This window comes from Macaca nemestrina, chromosome 3, assembly GCF_043159975.1.
Source record: "Macaca nemestrina isolate mMacNem1 chromosome 3, mMacNem.hap1, whole genome shotgun sequence".
NCBI classification, from domain to species: Eukaryota; Metazoa; Chordata; class Mammalia; order Primates; family Cercopithecidae; genus Macaca; species Macaca nemestrina.
Window position 1 is genome coordinate 182,436,875 of NC_092127.1, and position 17,521 is coordinate 182,454,395.

Sequence of the window (17,521 nt, forward strand, 5' to 3'; positions counted from 1 at the left end):
GGCATTCCTCCTCTGGCAGTGATTCAAGAACTCAGGCTCTATTTATCTGGTCCTTGCAGAATCTTTATTCATGGCTTCCAGGTTCACCCTGGGGTTCATCTCCATTCTAGCCAGCTGGAAAGGGAGTGAGCATGGAGGAACATGTGTGGGAACTGGCATAGTTGCCTTCTGCTTACACTCCACTGGTGAGAACTCAGTTATACGGCCAGACCCAACTGGGAAATGGAATCTGTGAGCCCAGAGAGACAGGTAAGTGGGCCTGGTGCCTGTGCCACTGTCTGTATTATGAGTTCTGTGATCCAGAGGAGGTCGTTCAATAGTTAGGAGTTTTCGTTCTCTCATCTATATGATGGAGGAAATAAAATTTTTGAAAGATCATTGTAAAGATTACATTGTATGACAATTATAAAATCTTTTTGTTTACATCTGAAAAATGAACAAGATGGACTAAGTGATCCCTAGGTTCCTTTCACTGCTAACTAAAGACACACTTGGGTTTGTTCACAAGACTGTCCTAACAAGGCAGGAAAAGGGAACTACTGTATATCGGGGGAAAATATATATAAAGAATATGTTCTCTGTTAATTTACTGGATCTGGAGAATTTGGCTATAGCACCTCATTTCTCATGCGATTTGATTAACAGAGGTTCTATCAAGCCTTGTGGGTGAGACTGGGGCCATTTAGTGAAGCTGCTAGAACCCTTAAAGTCTGGGAGAGAAAGAAAGAAAACATACTCGTGGACATCTGTGATGCACTAACATTTGGGCCTCAGGTTCCTCCTCTGTAGATGTAAAATGGTAGGTTGGATCTAATGTCCTCCAAAGCCCCTGTCCGCTCTAGTATCTTATGAATTAAAGTGACAGAGTAAAATCACTCACTCTGCATAACAATGTACACACCGAGAAGAAACAGCTGCAGTCTGGACCAGGCCCACTCACCAAATGACTGTTTGTTTGTTTGTTTGTTTTTTGTAATGAAATAGACTGTAAATCCAAGGTAAGAAGACAGAATTAGTTGAGGTCCAAAGTAGGTAAAATTTTTTATGTGATAAACTTTAGATTCAGCTTTTGATTATTCTTAGAGAAAATAAAAACATAAAATGAGGTAGCTGTAGTCATATGACTATCCAATACCAATAGATGAAAATACTTATGGTCAAGATGGGTACTTGATTTATTTGGGTCTAAGCCAGTGAGAAACTGAACTTCTCCTTATATTTGTAACACTGATAATAGTGATAATAATTATTATTTATCAAGAATGTCCCATTATATTTACTTAATACACATTATTTCATTTAATTTTTTTTAAAATTGTACTTTAATTTCTAGGATACAAGTGCAGAAAGTGCAGGTTTGTTACATAGGTGTATGTCCACCATGGTGTTGGCTGCACCTATCAACCCGTCATCTAGGTTTTAAGCCCCACATGCATTAGCTATTTGTCCTAATGCTCTCCCTCCCCTCACCCCCCACTCCCTGAATTTAATCTTTTTTTTTTTTTTTTTTTTTTTTTTTTTTTTTTTTTTTTGAGACCGAGTCTTGCTCAATCGCCCAGGCTGGAGTGTGGTGGCACAATCTTGGCTCACTGCAAGCTCTGCCTCCCGGGTTCCCACAATTCTCCTGCCTCAGCCTCTCAAGTAGCTGGGACTACAGGCGCCCGCCACCGCACCCGGCTAGTTTTTTTGTATTTTTAGTAGAGACGGGGTTTCACCGTCTTAGCCAGGATGGTCTCGATCTCCTGACCTCGTGATCCACAAATCTCGGCCTCCCAAAGTGCTGGGATTACAGGTGTGAGCCACCATGCCTGGCCGAATTTAATCTTTATAATAACCAATAACATTGGAAGATAGGTATTTTTTGCTCTGTTTTACAGATGGGGGAACTGAGGCTTGGGGTCCACAAAGTCATTCAGTTGGTAAAGAGCAAATCTAGAATTAAACCTCGTATCCCTGCCTCCAGAGGCAGAATCTTGGCCATTACAGAAGCCTTTGCCTTGTGTGTGGTTGAGGGCACCATGTAAGTTCTGCCTAGCCTTCAAAACTCATGCTCCCTCCAAACTCTGATCACCTATGCCTTGTCTGTGTGTGCCACTCACTTGGAATTTATCATATAATACTCTGAATTGCACTGATGATACTGTTTTATAGAAAGCATTCCAAAAATATTAGTTGACTGGAACAAATATTGCCCTAGATATATATTAATAGTGGCATAAAACAATAAAGTTTCATTGCTGGCTCATGTCCTAGTCCAATGTAGGTCAGTGGTATGTTGAGGAGGTGAAATGAGGTTGAGGGTGCTTTACTTTTCCACAGTCATTTGGAAATCAGTGTTCTTCCAACATAGACTTTGCCTTCTCCAAGAGTCCCAGAGTCTTGCACTGGATCCCCCGAGTTCAGCCAAGTGATTAAGGAAAAGCAAGAGTGTAGAGAAGGCTCACCCACTTTTAACCACCTTGGGCTGGAGGTGACAGTCACCGCTACTTACATGCCATTGATGAGCCCTCACCATGTGACCCCCATGTGGGTGGCCTAGGAAATGGAGGAAGGAAAAGGAGAACATGAATATTGATAAACAAAGTACTTGATATTTTTGATGTTCCTTTTCCTAATCTATAAAATGGGAATGATAGAGCAGCTGTGAAAACAGTACACACAGGAGGTGCTTAATAAATGTTGATTCTGATTTTCAGTTTATCATTTGCAGTGGGAAACCTTCATTAGTGTCAAATCACATTGAAAGGACTCATCAAAGACTTTTTAGGAGGATCAAAGTTTGATTGGAAGGAAGGGTAAAAAAATAAAAAAATAAATAAAGAAGAACAGGTAAAATGAAACCAAAAGGGGAGAAGATATAGCTATCAAAGAGTATTGGTGGCACCAGCCATCTCCACCGTGTCTCCCTTAATGCCTAACTTTAGGTAAGGTTTCAGAATGACAAGGACCTGTTACTCAGAATTCCCATGATGAATCACAAAAATAGGTGGAGGCAGAAATCATGTTGGTGCTTGTGTCTTCTGCAGGTAATTAAATGAGCGACTAAGTTGGAAACATACAGCATACCTGCAGGAGGACTATTATTATTAGTCCTGTTATTCTTTTTTTCCATGAGGATAGTAACACGTAGATTGCCATTAATCCTGGCCTTCACCAGAAGCAGCTCTGACCTAGTTTCCCACATGAATCACTCCCTTTGAAGGCAGACCCAGCCCACTGCAGAAATTTAGAACCTGCTCCCTGTGCCTCCCACCCTGGGTTTCCTCTTTCACCATACTTTATCTCTCTGGCATAATGGCCTATTTTGATTCCCTGCAAAGGCCAGATCCCTCTGCCTCTGTGGAGTTGCATATGCTGTCTCCTGTGCTTGTAAAGTTCTTCAATATCTTCTGTCTCTCCGTTCAGCAAAAAGGTGCTCTGTTTCAGGGAGCCATCCTAGTCAGTGTGAATGTGCACCATTTGTGTTCTCCTGAAGGCTTGTTTTTAGCTCTCTTATTCCACTCTTCACAATGTTCTGGCTACTTCCCTTGTATATTATGAATATCCTTAGGATAGGAAATGAACATTTATTTCTATATCCCTGTTGTAGAGCACGTGGACATATTCAGCACATTTACCAAATAACAATTGTCATTTATGTAGCTTCTAAATGCATAACCTTATTTTATATGTAATAAACACAATGAAGAAACTATAACTATATTTATATATCACCTGCTATATTAGAAAATTTGTAAAAATATATTTTAATACAATATTTATGAAATATATATCATATATTCACATATGTATTTTATATATAATTGTAACTATAGTGAAAATGAGGAAACTGAGGGAACTTGACAGCTGTCCACTTAGAATTACAAAAATTGAGATTTGAAGCTATATATGTTTAATTTGAACCCAGCTCATAACCCTGACATATACAAGATACATGAATATCGAGAACAATTTAATTACAGTTCCCTCAAAGAGAGATATATTGTACAATGATTCCTTAATACAATCCATATCATTAGTATGAAGAAGGACACTGTAATGGAACATAGTTCTGAGGAAAGCTGTTTCCTGTCTGGGCTCCAGGCCCCAAGTTTCCAACACTTCCTACTTGGGTCACCCCGGTCAGGTTGGTGACCGCGAGGCTACTGAAGGTGGGGTACAACTTTCTTGAAGCTGATGAAGGAACATCAAAAAGCCTGGAACTAAACCCACAGGGATAAAGATCTCTGATGAAATGGAAGGACCCCCTTGTCTTCATCACATCCTCTCTGTTAGGAGCTGAATTGTGTCCCCTGAAGTTTGTATGTGAAGGGAGTTGTCATCTCCTGATGGTCTCAGCTGTGGGGAGTCGCCTTGCCCAAGGTCATGTTTTTTCTGAGGTAGCCCATACCCAGTGGTCAATGAGAGCCCAGGCATCTTAGCTCAACAGTGATGACTCTGAACAGCTGCTGTCTCTCAGGAGCTTCTGGAGGCATCAGCCAAAGCTGTTGCTGGCCCTGTCTGGAAGCTCCAGGTATTTCTCTGCCTGCTCCTGCTTCCATTCCTCTCCTTCCACAGTGTCAATTCCAATACTCCTTAACAAACATCTTGCAGTTGACCCTTTCTCATATAGCTCCTGTAAAAGCTCCAAAACTCTGGGCTATTCCAGCTGAAATAAACTTTTCCTCTTGTCCTATTCCTTCTTCCTGCCTTAATGTCTACAGCTGGGGTTCCAGCAGCCATCCCATAATCATAAGTCCACTGCAAGCGAGGAAGCATGCTAAGGTTGTGATATAGAAAAGGAAGGACCCAGGATCTCTGATGACAGCTCTAAGTTTCTATATTAATTATCTCTGCCCTGCCTACCTCTGGACTTCTTGTTGCATAATAACAACAAAACTTCTGATATACTTAAACCACTGGTTTTTGGTTGTGGGTTTCTGTTACCTGCAGCCAAACATAATGGCTATTGATACAAAACATTAAACAAATACTCATATAAATGATACTTTTATTTTAATTGAAATATCTGTCATCAAGTAGATTTAAATTATTACTGGAGAATGTAGAATTAGTGGGGTTAGGCAAAATTTTCCATGGGGTAGAAATATCTCTTGACGCTGGAGGGGCTCGAGTACTTTCTAGTTTATTTCTGACTTATTCTCACTCAAATAAGTCAGTCTTGACTATGTAGAGCAAAAAGGTGGGAAGCAGGTGGATGAGGGGTAGATATAGGTAGAGTGGCAGATTGTTGAGAGGTGGATGTCTTTAGTTTGCCTCCAGATTCACTCTCCAGCCTTCCTCACCCTGTTCTCTGGCTTGAGAAGCCAATCTGCACGAACTACACCAATGGGGAAAGCTGGCATGAGATGGGGTGGAAAGAGGAGAAGGTTGTTGGGGTGTTTGTTCCTCCCTGTGGTGTGGTCTTTGAGCTGGCTCTGTCCCTCTAACTAGGGTTGCTGTTCCTCTCAAGTAACCTCTTTACATGACTCTTTTCTTCTGGTTTCCAATAGCCAAGAAGTTGTTAATCTGAGATCTGTAGATAAAGTTTAGGAGATTTGTGAACTTCAATGGGGAAACTAAAACTATATCTTTATAATCACTGATCTCCAACCAAAATTGACCATTTCCTTCAATCACCAGGCTAGGCAACACACCCTAATGGTATTAGCAATGCCTGTGACTGCTGTCATGAGTATTTTCATATTACATCACAGAGGATGCAGACATGTCAAAGTCTCTTTTATGCTCACCCCTACTTTGAAGTTGCAGTCATTATTAGACCCACCATCAGGCCTTGTTAGATAGTGTGTTAATAAAGAAACACTTATGTTAATATATTACACACTTATTAGCATATTTTATTCATTGGATTTTGATATCATTGTATTCTTTTGTAATTCTAAGTATTTTATTAAATTCATTTAAAGACATTTAAAGACATTAACTTGAGATCAGTCTTTGGAGTCCATCAGAGTAACAAAAGGTTAGGAGCCCGCCAAGTAACCATTTCTGCCTTTATTCCATCAGCCTGGTGGTCGCGACTGCTCCACTCTCGCTAGCCTTAAGGAGGACAGGAATTTTGCCTTGTCGTTCCTCTACACTCTCCACACCATTGTAAGTAGTCCCTCCTTAAGTTATCCTAATTTCAGTATGCTGTCTGTGTTCTGCTAGGGCACTGACTGACAAACCTTGTAAAGGATTTTGACTTCATAGTCAAGAGTGACAGTGGGACCTTGGACAGGTCACTTGATTAGTCTGAGTGTTTTTCTCATTTGTAAAATGAAGATAATACCCAATCCACTGATATCAAAACATCCATGTTATTTTCGGTCAGAACAAATCAATGTAATACATTTGAATAGTGGCACAATAAAAATATTGCATAAGCCAGATCATCTGCATCTCAGCTTTCTCTTCCTTCCTTCTGTCTGTTGGGGTTGATCAGCACGTTGGCAGAACCAAAATGGACTGTGTTGGCATGAAGAGAGAGGCTGTTCCAGGGGTCAATCAGCAAATGTGTTGTTTCTATAGTGAAGGCTTCATGGCTGAGGCAGTGGGTATTGATTTTCATCTCTTTGTCTGTAATTCTTGAGTCAAGTCTCAATAAAGTGCATTTTCATTTAAGAACCCAGAACAATATTTCTAAAACTGGAATAATATATACACACTCTTCTAAAGAAATTATTTTAAAAAATATGGTGATTTCCTAGTGTTCAATTATTTTAATTATAATATTACTTAAATGTGTACAAATCAATTGGATATATACTCTTATGCTTATAGCTTTTGTACAGCTATGTATCAAAAACAAATGTGAAGTTAAATACAGGAGATGGTATTAAGATGATAAACTGAGCACATGCTAAACTTTCCTTTTCCTGCCCCAAATATATAAAATAAACTATCCATAACAATGTTGAAAAATAAGAACTACTCTACATAGACCAGAAATTATAAAGAATTCCTGAGAGGCTTGAGGCAGATGGTATATGTATAATTGATGAAGCCTTAGCGCTAAACACACCCAGGAGGTGCCTGCTCGCCGTTGGGAGTGGCTTCAAATACTCTGTGTAACTGCTAAGGATTGGATACTGGGGCAGGAGGGAGCTCTAGGGAGCTCTTGATAGTCAAGGTGACTTCTACAATACCACAGCAGGATAAACCAGATGTCTTGCTTCTCTCTCCTCCCTACCATTAGCACCCACTTTTAAGGGCAGTAGCAGAAGGGTCCTCCTTAGGCAGGAACTCTAAATGGAGGCATTGGGCCTGAGAGGCAGAATAGCCCCATGAGTGGCAGATGATAGTCAAGGGAAACAACGAGCCCCCATAACCAGAAGCCTGGCAACTGACTCTCCCAGTACGCAGAACATCTCACCTTCATTTTATCATCACAGGCAACAGGCAGTATAGTCTAGTCTCAAAAATGCAAACAGTGACTCAGAAATACAAAGATCAGCACAAAACATTAGAAACATCAGACATTTAAGAAAGTCAGTCTAATAAAGGAAGACAGCAAACTCAACAAATCCAAGTTCTGAGAACTAAGGATATCAAATTAACACAGCAATTATGGAGCAATGAGAGAGGACATTGCATCCAAATAAAAAATAATCGACTAGAGATCTTGGACATAGGATGTTTTGTTGAAATAAAAGAAAAAGCAGTAGTTGTACTGAATGTAGAAATCAGAAGTCCTATGAAGGGCTCTAGAGGAAAAGAACACAGAGCATAGAAAGAAAGGGTAAAAAAAATAGGAGAAACATACTCAACTTGAAGAAGACATAAGTTTCAGATTTAAAAAGACTGTTAAGTGCTGGACAGAAAGAATGTGAAATATTCCAGATTTAAACATATTAAAAAATTTTTAAACCACTAAAAAAAGAGGAAATCCAAAACTTTTCAGACAAGGAAAAAGAAAGCTTGCTTATAGAGAGAATAACTCATATTGGCATAAATCTTTCATTTACAACACTGGATGCAAGAGGAAAATATAACAGTATAACTGGATTTCTATACCCAGCCAAACTATTGTTCACTTCAAATGGAAATACAAAATAGACACTTATCACTGACTTGGATAGTTTATCATCTTTAAATGGTAACTGAAAAAATTACTAGAAATTGTACTTGGCAAAACAAGCAAACAAACAAACAAACAGACAAGACAAATCCAAGAGGAAGATGCGAGGTAAAAGGAGAAAAGAGAAAAACAAAACCAGTAAAATATACTACTAACAATAACAACATTTTAATTATTAGACTATGTAATAACTTTAATACATCTCAGATTGTCTCACATGGTAGCTGAAGGTAAACCAAAGAAAAAGGGAAACTTAAAGTGTGGTTAGGTCTTGTTCTATTTGAGAGTAACCAGAGATAGCAATGAACTCTAAATATTGACTAAAACAAACAGAAAGAAATGCTAAGCATAAATGCATGTGTTGTGAACCATGCACAAAGGACTTGCTTGAACACTGTGCCAAGAGACTTGACCACACTTCAGCCAGCCTTCCACCTGCACTACGTTGTGTCCCTAAAGCTGACCTCTGGCTTCCACTAGGTTACCTCCCCAAAGGTGACCTCAGTCCCAGGCTGAGTCTTTGCTCAAGAAAAGACAATGCTGGTTGGGAGCAGTGGCTCACGCCTGTAATCCTAGCAATTTGGGAGGCTGAGGTGGGCGGATTACTTGAGGTCAGGAGTTTGAGACCAGCCTGGCCAACATGGTGAAATCCCGTTTCTACTAAAAAAAAAAAAAAAAAAAAAGTTAGCCAGACATGGTGGCACATACCTGTAGTCCCAGCTACTCAGGAGACTGAGGCAGGAGAATTGAACCTGTAAGGCAGAGGTTTCAGTGAGCTGAGATTTTGCCACTGTACTCCAGCCTGGGAGACAGAGCGAGACTGTCTCAAGAAAAAAGAAAAGAAAAGAAAAGACAATGCTGCCAGACCTAAGAAAATACATTATTCCAGCCGACATCACCAAGCCATTTTAGTAATTAATTCTCTATTTACCTCTTTCTGTAATTTTTCTTCTGCAATTTCTCTGTAGCCCCCCTACTTTCTTTTGGTTCCTGTTTTCACACTTCCTGACAGCCCCCTCTGCTCTCCCTTTGCAACCTTATTTCCCTTGTCTTGGTTAGAATTGAGCTCAGTTTATACTGGTTTCTCTCCTACTGCAGGAGCCTGAATAAAATCTGTCTTGCTGCCTTTGGCAAGTATCTGGTGCTGTTTTCCATTGTCAGTGTTAAGAATATTTAGATAAGAATTGGAGTAATCAAGTAAAACAGTAAGTTCTGAGCCTCAGGGTATCAAGTTTAGATAGTGTAGTCACAAAGAAGGTCCCTTTGAGGAAGAGACATTTAAATCAAAAGCCGAAGGGCAAAAATGAGGCAGGCTTCCCCAAAACTGGGGGAAGAGTATCCTAGGTAGAGGTTACAGCAAGTGAAGAAGCCTTGGGCAGGAAAAGACCTCAGCAATTTGAACAACAAAGAGAAGATAAATGTGAAAAAGGTGAAAAGTAAGCAAGACAGAAAGTGGTTTTAGGTGAGGTTTGGGAGGCGGGCAGGGGCACTTGGAGATCGCTGGGCTGCCTGATTTTTTGGCTACCCATGTTTCTGCTTAGAGTGTTATAATTCCAAATGATTTATAACTCATATGTGTCCTTGTCTAGCTTTCTCCTCAGGCAAGGAGCTTAAAGACAGCAAGGACTGTGTCTTGTCATTGGTATTTCCCCAGCATCACACACACAGCCAGCTCTTAGTAACTGCTCAGTAAATGAAGAGTTGTTAATTCCTGTGCATTTTTTTGGGTCTCTCGCCCACAGACTCTGCAATTCTGCCAGATTTGAGACTGAATAGGTAAGAGAAGCAGGTATCTTCTTATGTTTCTTCAAAGAGATGTTAGCTGCAGGCACATCCCCCAAACAAGGTCCAGGCTTCCAGAGTGAAGGCATTTCCCCCAATACTGAACTTGAACTTCTCTCTGACTCCTCTAAACCCTCCCTGCTCACCTTCTGCCCACTCTAGTATACAGGAAGGTTAGACCCGAGAAGCTGAAAACCAGGCTCCTGAGTTGAAAATATGAACACACATGAGCCACAGGTCTTCTGGGGAAATGTACCTGCACACGGTCCCTCATTCCATGGGCGCCATCCCTGTCAGCTTTGAAGATTGGCTCATGGAGTTCTACAGCTTCTCACCAGGACACAGTTGGGTGCCATGGGGCATGGGGGTAGATAATCAGCACATGTGGGCCTGCCCTTCCACCCAAAGAGGTTCTCAAAGGACCCCCTGTTCCCTTTGATCAAACAAAGTGGAGTGAACCAACAACCAGCTCAGTGGGGCTGTATTTCTTAGAAGGAAAAAGTGCTAGGAGAGATGACTTGCTAGTTTACTTCAGAAGCGAGCACTCAGGTAGTATGGCTGACTGGAATTGCCCAACAGGGCTGGAGAAACAGCCCTACCCCCATCATGGAGGACAGGAACCTATTCTTTGGAAACTGAGGTCTTTCCATCTGGTACCCTGGAAACACTCAGAGGGGTTTTGACCAACATAACTCTGCATTCCGCAGGAGAGTCTTCTCATCATTGTTGCAGAGAAAAGTCTTCTGTTCCAGAAGAAACCTAGAGTAGGAGACCAGGAGGTCCTTTAGTCTAATTCTCTCCACATTAAGGACCAAAATTGTGTAAACCTCTTTATATTAGTGAATACCCCCGTCCCAATTAACATGAGGGTGATACAAGATTATGAGTAGAGAGGCCTCTTGCTTGGGTATTTTGAAAACAAAAAGCTCCCTGGATGATTCCACTATACTCTCATAGTCAAATATATATATATTTAAAAACAGAATGCAAAAAAAAAAAAAAACAAAAACAAAATGCATCCACTTTTTCTTGAGTTTGGTGTGTGTGTATGTGTGTGTGTTTAGGAGTGAAAGTGTGGAGGTGAGTTCTAACCTGTGCTGCTCTGGGGAGGCAGCTGGGAGAGGTGCTGAATCCTGGAATAAGCTGATCTGACAAATTTCCTTACCCTTTTAAGACCCGGATTAGACATATCTCTTCTGAAGGCTTTTCTGATTCACCCAAGCAGACTTGATCCTTTTCCTCTTTTGACCCCACTCTACCATGAACAACTTATTAAGGCTCTTCTAATCTTGTAATTAAATGCTTACCTGTCTCCTCCAGTCCATAGTCTTCCTTCATTGGCTGGCTTCATATTCTTCACTTTAACCCCCATCTTCTGTAAATGTTTGCTGATTAAATGAGGTGGAATGGGCAGGGGAATAGTTCCCAACCTAGGGACTGCTGATCCTCCAGACATTCACCATAGCAATAACCAGGATGCATAAGCCATTATTAATGTCAAACAATTTTAATGAATATTGCACATCTACTCTCAAGAGCTTAGCTCCAGTTGAGTGAAATGCCCCTTTGCTTGGTGGTTAGTTTATCAACTCTGTGCTAATACAGCTGTCAGATAAGATATCATTGGCTACACGTAGATCAATAATGAAATTATTACTTAGTCAATAGGATGTTCTTTCTAAGTAGACAAAATCATTGGTAACCTGTTGTCTTTGCAGGGAAAATATAAAAAAGAAAAAGAAAAAGATAACCGGAGCTTTGGGGCACATTGTCTCAGAAAACATGTCACTGAATAAAGGTTAGAGTTGATAGGAATAGTTGGCTTTGCTGACTATCTAAAACAAATGCAGGCAGAGGACACTTCTGGATTCAGAGAACAATGGAGGCTCCTTGATTTCAAAACTTACCACACCCTCCCAAAAGGAAAACACAGAATAACAAGGAGAAAAAGCAAACAAAACCACACATGACCATGTCTTTTGTGTTACTAGGAGACAGAAGCGTCACAGCCTCTAACTTACCTGTAAGTAGAGAAAAAGGTGAATTCCAGTAGAGCCCCTGCCTGTGGGTGAGAGATTAGAAAAGGGGAGGCTTAAGAGACTCCATAAAAGGCGCAAACAAAATAAACCCAGAAACGAAAGTCCAACATTAAATTCCAAAGTACAGAATGTAGCCTGTGACCTGAAATTCTCAGTACTTTACACAGGGCAGAGAGGGAAGAGAGGGAAGAGCTACAGAGAGACAAGAGCTGGTGCCCCTGGGAGATAAATCAATGAAGAACATCAGCAGGGGAGATAAATGACTCTCCAAGAGAAATATACCCTCCTTCACCTCATCCCACCCCAACCTAGAGCCCAAACCATCCATAAAAGAAACTGCCTAGAAGAGGGAAGAACCTGAAGAAAGGGAGGCTCTTAAATTAGGAAGCCTGTTCATGAAAGGAATAAGAATCAAGAAAATAAAGCCACATTTATATGAGATTGTTATTAAAAATCAGAAAATGAGAATCAAAGCATTTCTGTTAACAGAAATTCTCCCCAGGAAATTTAACTAAAAATCAGAAGAAAACTCTAAAACAAGTGTAAAGGAACACTCCAAAGTGAATCAATTTACAGATATGAAAAAACACATTGAATCAGAAATATTAAAACCAGGAACAGAAATAGACCCCCCAAAAAGCACACAAAACCACTACCCAGAAAGAATCCCAAAGAGTAGGTTTAAAAAATAATTTTTAATAAAGACAGAGTCTTGCTATGTTGCTTAGGCTGGACTCAAAGTCCTGGGCTCAAGTGATTCTGCTGCTCATCCTCCTAAGTAGCTGGGACTGCAGGTGTGTGCCACCCAGCTTCCCTGATCCAATCACTATACTTTATGTGTATCAAAATATCACTGTGTGCCCCATGAACATGTGCAATAACTGTGTTGATTTTTAAAAAATTAAAAGAATGTAAACAATTTTTTTAAACCCAGAAAATAATAAAATGAGTGAAAATGAATTGGGAAGGGAGTTGGGAAAGAAATAGGGCAAAAGATAAAAGTTCATCAGTCATGAAGACTAAAGAGGAGGATAGAATCAAATAAAAGTGGAAAGAGTGTTGACAAAAATAGATTACCAATCAAAATAACTATGACATGAAGAACAAAGTAAAAAAGGTCAGAGGGAAAGTGGTTGAAATGATACAAAATTGGAAAAGGGTGTCTAACATACCTACGATTGGCATCCCCAAAGAAGAAAATAAATAGAATAGAACTAATATTTTAAAAAGTGAAATTCCAGAAAAGTTCCAGAACTAAAAGAAAAAGTGAATTTACACATAGACAGGGTCTAAAGGGGACTAGGAAAAATCGGAGTAATTGATTCTGGGACATGGACTAGTTAAATCAGTAGACATTAAAGAAAAAGAAAAAATCCTCAAGTCCTCCAGGCACAAAGATAGAATAATTTGGAAAGGCAAGATAATTAGTTTGTCATCAGACTTCTTTAAAACAACATGAAAAGCAAGGCAATAGCAGAGTTGCATTCTCTGTTAGGGAATGAGCTTCAATCAACCAAAAGATGTCTAGGAAAGCTTTGCCAAAAGTACTAATAAAAAATAATATGTAGACATTACATGTTCTGACAAATAAGAAAGAACACAACTTTAAAAATGACAGGAGACTTCAACTTCTGGAAAGATGAAGAGGACACATTTTCCTATATTTCTACTACTACGTGAAGCTAAAAATCTGAACATTATATGTAAAATGAACATAAGAAGACTTGAAAAGGTGAAGAGAAGAAAAGAGACTGTCTAGAAACTGACAAAAGGCTCTGAGTTGGAAAAGTGCACCAAAACATGCCAGCACTAGAGATAAAAACAGAATTCTAAAAAACATTCAAGTAACCTACAGAAAGGCAGAAAAAACAAAGCTGGAAAACAGAAGAAATAAGCAGAGAACAAAAACCAATATGGCAGACTTGAGCTTTATTTCATCAATAATTGAAGGCAACACCTTCAAAATAGCAAACTATAGATGGAGGACAAATTATTGATGGCCAGTGTTTTGGGATTTAGGGAGGGATGGGAGTAGAGGTGGCAATAAAGAAGTAGCCCAAAGGAGATCTCTGTGGTAATGGAATAAGTCTGTGTTTTGATCACAGTGGTGGTTACACAGTGGTGGTTATCACAATCTGCCATTGTGATAAGACAACGTAGAACTATATAAACATGTTATACCAATGTCAATTTCCGATTTGCTACTATACTATAAAATTTTGTCATCTGTAACTATTGTGGGAAACTGAAGTGTACATAGGACCACTCTGTCCTATCTTTGCAACCTCTGTGAATCTAGAATTACCTTTAAATAAAAACTTATAAAATAAATAACAATATTAAAATAGGAGGAGAAGAGAGAGAAATAGTAAAAAGCAGAATAAACCATTTAGGTATAAGTAGAATAATTTTTTTGAACTGAAAAGATAATAAAGAAGGGTAAGTAGGAAAATAGGGAATTAGTAGAATATAAAAAGTGTTGATACCAATAAAAACACTACGCTAAAAAGAAAATTTTTGTAAAAACCAAAAGCAAAAAATGGACAACACATCAAATAGAGAAGGAACACAGTAAATGTAATGTACACATGTATCAAAACATAAGATAGTCAAAATTGAGACCAAACCAGTCAGTCCTATCAATGAATATGAAGGGATTTAGCATATCTATTTTTTAAGTATGCAGCGTTTCTAAGTGGTTTATAAAGCAAAACCCAACTCCATACCATATATGAGAGACACTCTTTAAATGAATGAATCAAAACAACTATAAATGAAGGGATGGACAAAAATTTACCAAGCAAATGGAAATAATCAAATAAAGCCAGGCATCTATGCTGTGTGAATTATTTAAGAACAAGGCTCTATAGCAGGATATCTGGGTTTGAATTCCTGTCCATTCCCATCTCCTAATATTTCTCCTTCATTCATTCTATTCTAGTCAATCTGTCCTTCTTGCTGTTCCTCAGAAATCCCAAACACTCTCCATGTCCATGCTCTCTTCCTGGACCAGTCCTTCTCCAGGTACCCATGTAGTTTGCTTCACCACGTTCTTTGTCTTTCTTCCCTTAAAGCTCCTTATCAGAGAGGAGATACTTAGCCCCTATATAAAACAGTAATCCCTAGCACTGAAATACGACATAGCAAATTGCACAGCACTTATCATCACTTGACATATGACATGCATTAGTAAGCGTGGACTGCCATAACAAAATACCACAAACAGTGGCTTAAACAACAGACATCTATTTCTCACAGTTCTGGAGGTTGGAAATTCCAGATCAAGGTCCAGTAGAGTTTGACTCCTGGTGAGGGCTCTCTTTCTGACTTGCACATGGCCACCTTCTCGCAGCAGTCCTCACATAACATTTCCTCTGAGTGCGTGTTCTGAGTTGTTCTTCTCATAAAGACCTTAATTCTATTTCAGATGAGGGTTCCAGCCTTGTGATTTCATTTACCTTAATTGCCTCCTAACGACCTTATCCAAATACAGTCACTCTGAGGGTTATCGCTTCCACATAAGAATTTTGGGGGGAGATAATTTAGTCCATAACATGACATATTTGTTTATCATCTGCTGATGTGGACTCCATTAAGGCAAGAACCCACCTGTTCTGCTCACTGCTGTATCCTACCAAGTCTCAAATATGGCCTGACATAATTAGAGCTCAAGAAAAACTGTGATGAATTGTGAGTTAATGAATAAGTGAAAAAAAGCTAGAATGTCTTTGGTGTGTCCTTGCCCTAACGAATCTTCCCTTTTCTCATCCGTAACAAGGGAACAATAAAAATACCTCTCACAGTTTTGTTTTAAAAATTCAAGGAGACGATTCATGCCAAGTGCTGTTTATTGTACTTGGCATATAGTAAGAGCACAGTTTAGATTAGTTATTGCTGTATTGTTGTTGTCACATGATTATATTGAGGCTAAGGTGCTACTGTGTTCTCCATTACAAAGCTGATAAAGATGCAGGAGACAGGAGAGAGCTGGCCCAGCACGGTCTAGAGAGATGATGGTCATTGTTTCAGCAGATGTCATAGTTAGGTGCTCTTGTTTTTCATTTATACTTTGACATGAAATTGGAGATGTTTACCTCGCTTGAGAACAAACAAGCCCATGCCCTTGGTTTTACAGTCTATATAGGTAGTTAATAACCTCTTTTACCATCCTGTCTCAAGTTTTATGATATCACTATGATCTGACATCTACAAGTGTCACCATTTCCATGGGATGTTGGGAAGCCTCATTTTCGATTGTGGGAGAGGGAACATGCTTTTTTGCATAGCCCCCAGTCCAAATCTACTCCAGCTTGGAAGGCTTTAGAAATTCTGGGTTCATCCCACTACAGGGTCTACAGTCAGGCAACCTCAGTGAACACTGTACCCTCAGAGGAAGACAACTAAGCAGATGAGCTTATTCAACCCTTAGACTCAGCCAGCTGTTTCTTTTGTCTCTTTTATCTTTATCTGAGGAAACAGAATGCATTACCATGCCTTCCTCTCACCCCAGTCTGTCTGTCCTCTAATCCTTACCAACCCACACAAACAACCATGGAATTCTTGGTCAAAATTGAGCCCTAAGTGAATCTTGACTCTTTGAGCTTTTATCTTGGGGAACAATTAATCATTGTTGAGAAGCAGATAAGATTTGACTTGTGCACATCATCCATCATTCTTGCTGAACTCGAGGAACTGTCCAGTTACTATGGAGTTTAGGTTGGAGGTTGTCACCAGCATAAGCTGACAAAATACCTTTATAGAACATTCAGGTCCATGGAGTCTGTTTCAGTCAGCAAATCCAAGGGTATTGTCTACTTCTCTGCACAGAAGGCAACTGCCCATGCACAGACTCCCACACCAATGCCTAACCTGTCCACAGGCAGACCTGTGATGGGCTTGGTGTCAGATCACAAAGCTTTTTTGACACCCACCCAACTGGTGTCTGCCTTTGGGAGTAGAAATGCTGCTAAGGAAATAGTTGTCTTCAGATGGCAGTCACCTTAAGGAAGTACAAACCTCGAAGAGCACCTTAAAATATAAAACGAAACAAAACAAACCATATCTGAAAACTCAGATTGCTACAGCTATTGCTTCAGACTGCCAGAAGATGGGGCCGCATCTATTTTTTTTAATATTCTTTTGCAAACTCCAGATATTGTAGGAGAAAACCTGGGTTGGTGAGTTTATACCACAGCAAATGATTTCGCTTCAGCTTTATTTTTGTAGCTCTTTCTTTTCTTTCTTTCTTTCTTTCTTTCTTTCTTTCTTTCTTTCTTTCTTTCTTTCTTTCTTTCTTTCTTTCTTTCTCTTCTCTTTCTTCCTGCTTTCTCTTTGTTTTATTCTTTCTTTCTTTTTCCTTTCTTTCCTTCCTTCCCTCTTTCATCTTTTCTTTCTTTCTGTCTCTCTCCTTCCTTCCTTCCTTCCTTCCTTCCTTCCTTCCTTCCTTCCTTCCTTCCTTCCTTCCTTCCTTCCTTCCTTCTTTCCTTCCTTCCCTCCCTCTTTCCTTTTTTCTTTCTTTCTCTCTTTCTCTCTCTCTCTTTCTTTCTCTTCTTTCTTTCTTTCTTTCTTTCTTTCTTTCTTTCTTTCTTTCTTTCTTTCTTTCATCACTGCGTATTCTTTGGAAACTATTTGAGAACTC

At 39.6% G+C, this 17,521-nt stretch overlaps 1 long non-coding RNA gene across 4 annotated transcripts in view; it reads left to right on the forward strand.

Moving 5' to 3' along the window:
- LOC105487914 (uncharacterized) overlaps positions 1–17,521 on the forward strand; it is a 276,851-nt gene that overhangs the window by 232,682 nt on the left and 26,648 nt on the right. For 2 of the 4 annotated variants that reach the window (XR_011621453.1, XR_011621454.1), the window contains exon 6: positions 6,010–6,096. The exons of 1 other annotated variant lie outside the window; for it this stretch is intronic. This is a non-coding gene — a long non-coding RNA (uncharacterized lncRNA). Of the gene's footprint in view, positions 1–6,009; positions 6,610–17,521 lie in introns of those variants that run through there. One more of the 4 variants, XR_011621455.1, reaches the window with a different exon arrangement.